Here is a 3,941-nt window from a genome sequence, read left to right on the forward strand (position 1 = left end):
TGGTTGCCTAACGCAGCAGAAGAGTTTTGACGAGTATAAAAAAAAAGAGAGAGCACAATTACTAGCAACAACTGCCTCCCGCCTGTTAGCTACAGATGTTAATTTGAAAATCCTGCTGTTTGTTGTTCAAGGTGTGTTCAATGGTTTGCCTATCTACATCACCACACCTGCTGTCACCATGATCACGCACGTGGTCAGGAGATCTGAGACCTGAGATGGTCTGACAGAAGGACTCTGTCTGTCCCGAGTCCGGACAAAGGTTATGGAGACAGAGGCGTGTTCTAGATCCACGGCCCAAAACTGTGGACAGAATTCCTCACGACATCACAGTTCCACCCCCAGAGGAGTCAGTTAAAGCATGCCCCATGCATTAGCTTAACTGGGCTAAAGTAATCAGCGCTTAAAATTATCATGAAAGAATGTTAGTTACTATATACTTGTTTACTACAGGTCACCTATCAAACACCCTTCATAGTCTGATGGAAAGACATTGAAACCTCGTTTGAAAAGTAATACACTAATTAAATTACTGTTGTTTGATTGTTTTATAACGATGTATTGCAGGGCGGTACCCCTGTAAGAACAACAAAAAACGCATTACGTCTGCCAGAAATGTTTACATTATATTAACCAAACCACTATGAAGATTGTCTTATTACATTTGATAAGAATACATAGCTAATAGGGTATTAAGATTACAGATTCCAAATAGTTTAACCTTGTGAAAAGCAAAATAGTGCAAACCAATTTTTGATGTAAAGTGACCAGTTCTGTCATCATTGCACAATGTCACAAGTGTATTTAGAGGTTGTACCGGAATAGGTTTATGTGGTTCATTTCATAAAAAACACATTCTGCACTTCCTCATTTTTCACCGTGTGTGAGCCTCTGTTTTAGCGCCCAGGTGAGCACACTCACTCTGTTCCATCTTGGGTTAGGAGTTGCAGCTATGATCGCAGTAGTAGCTAGGGTAAGGGACTACTGAGCCAGGGCTAGTGAGCACATACACAGCCAGGAGGACAGCAGTGTGTGAGGCCAGGACAGTACAGGAGCACTAGGGACAGCGTGGGACCGGGTCACTACTACACAGCTCAACACATGTGCACCAGGCGCTAGCCAACAGGAGTACAGCAGTGTGGGCAGGAAGGGCTAGCGTGACTACATTTACACGGGCCGCGGAGGACAGCAGGCTGTTGGAGACCAGGGCTAGCTAGATACAGACACAGTCGGGACTCAGTGGAGGGACTCAGCTAGAATACAGCATCGCCAGGCAGCAGTTGATCCCAGGGGAGTAGCTAGATACAGACACACCCAGAGGACAGCAGTCGTGTGGCGGGACCAAAGGGCTAGCTAGATGACAGACACGACCCCGGAGGACAGCAGTGTGAGGAACCGAGGGCTAGCTAGTAACGAGACACTAGCCAGAGGGACCAGCGAGGGTAGGCCCTCGCGACAACACCACCCGGAGCCTACTGGAGGACCCAGGGCAGCTAGATACCGACACAAGCCCGACAGATGACAGAGTGTGTGGCAAGGACCCAGGGCTAAGCTCGATACAGATCAAGCTTCGGAGAGACAGCAGTGTTTGGAGTACCACAGGGGACAAGCTAGATACAGACACAAGCCAGGACAGGCAAAGCAGGGATGTTGGATGGCAGGGCGCTAGATACAGACCCACAGCCCCAGAGGCAACAGCGTGTCTGGAGGACCCGGGCGAGATAGCTAGTACAGACACCAAGCACCGGAAGAGGCAGTGTTGAGGACCAGGGCTGCAGAACGAAAGCCAGGAAGCAGGGTGGCGGAAGGCTACTAGCACGACATCAGCCCGGGGAAAGCAGTGTTGTGGAGGGGACCTAGGGCTCAGCTAGATACGACAAAGCCTCGGAGGGCAGCGGTGTGTACGGGGGACCCAGGGCTCTAGATTAAAGGCCACAAGCCACAGGAGACAGCCAGTGTTGGAGAGACCACACGCGCTTAAGATACGACACAGCCAGAGAGTGACTAGCAAGTGTGGGTAAGGACCCAGGGCTAGCTAGATACAGACACAGCCTCCAGCGGACGCGCGGAAGTTTGGAGGACCCAGGGCTAGCTAGATACAAGACACCAGACCCCCGGAAAGAGGACGGCAGGGTTGGAGAGGACCCAGGCGTAGCTGATACAGACACAGCCCCGGCAGAGGCGGAGCAAGTTTGGAGGCCCAGGGCTAGCTAGATACAGACACAGCCCGGAGGAGAGATGGGTGAGGCGGACCAGGGCTAGCTAGATACAGACACAGCCCCAGGAGGAGAGCGGTGTGAGGCGGACCCAGGCTAGCTAGATACAGACACAGCCAGGAGGAGAGCGGTGTGAGGCGGACCCAGGGCTAGTAGATACAGACAACAGCCGCCGGAGGCGGTCGTGTGAGGCGGACCCAGGGCTAGTAGATACAGACACACGACCCGGAAGGGAGAGCGGGGTGAGGGACGACCCAGGGCTAGCTAGACACCCTTCATCGCGGCTTACCTTGAAGTGCCGGCGCCCACGCGGGCAGCTGGCCGGGTCTGTGGATCTGTGGTGATGAACCGTGTCGGCGTCCTTTCCTAGAAGTCTTCGAGGAAAGCGTCAATTGGATTGAGTATTACTGCTCTGACTGTCTTTCCTACCCGCAGACTGAACCGGACAGCTTACTTCGGGAGACGTGCGTTCCACGTGGCAGAGCCGAAGGTCACGCCTTGCCACTGAAAGGGCCGGTCTGTTTCTTTAACTGTCTATGGCTCGCACGAGGAGACGCGAGACTTCTTTTTCATTATTAACGTGTAGTTCAAACTGATACAGACATTTAGTACCAGCATTATGCAACATGACCCACACAGTATGCAACAGAAACTCAATTATCTCTTAGTATCAAAAAGTCTCTTCTAAACTTATAAAAAAAAGTCCTAAAAGAAAATACTGAAAAATTAAAAAAAACTGGAAGTTTCACGGTGATAACTGTAATATTCTCCAGATTAATTGCTTCTCTTAAATGGCTGCAAGGAAATTGGCATCAACAATTTCGGTATATTCAACACTTTTCAATACTTGGATCTCTTAGGACTTTCATAGACTGCACTTTCTATTTATTCAGCTGAAGTCTTAAAGTTAAGGTCCCTACAGGTGCTTTTATAAGCTAGTCCCCTAATACGTATAGAAGTCTCTTTATATAGACTTAGTGCCCAATACGTACAAAGCCTTATATAGACTTAGTGGTCCCTAATACTGTATCTGAAGTCTCTTTATATAGACCTTAGTGGTCCCTAATACTGTATCTGAGTATCTTTATATAGACCTTAGTGGTCCCTAATACTGTATCGAAGTTCTTTATATAGACCTTAGTGGTCCCCTAATACTGTATCTGAATCTCTTATATAGACCTTAGTGGTCCCTAATACTGTGTCTGAAGTCTCTTATAGACCTTAGTGGTCCTAATACTGTATCTTAAGTCTCTTTTATAGGACCTTAGTGGTCCCTAATACTGTATCTGAACTCTTTTATATGACCTTAGTGGTCCCTAATACTGTATCTGAAGTCTCTTTTATATAGACCTTAGTGGTCCCTAATACTGTATCTGAAGTCCTTTTATAAGACCTTAGTGGTCCCATACTGTATTGAGTCTATTTTAAAGCCAGTGGTCCTTAATACGTATCTGAAGTCCTCTTTTATATAGACCTTAGTGGTCCCTAATACTGTATCTGAAGTCTCTTTATATAGACCTTAGAGGTCCTCAATACTGTATCTGAAGTCGTCTTTATATAGACCTTAGTGGTCCCTATACTGTATCTGAAGTCCCTTTTATATAGACTTAGTGGTCCCAATACTGTATCAATGCTCCTTATATAGACTTAGTGGTCCCTAATACTGTATCTGAAGTTCTTTTATATAGACCTTAGTGGTCCCCTAAGACGGTATCTGTAAAGTCGTCT

This window comes from Etheostoma spectabile, chromosome 15, assembly GCF_008692095.1.
Source record: "Etheostoma spectabile isolate EspeVRDwgs_2016 chromosome 15, UIUC_Espe_1.0, whole genome shotgun sequence".
NCBI lineage: Eukaryota > Metazoa > Chordata > Actinopteri > Perciformes > Percidae > Etheostoma > Etheostoma spectabile.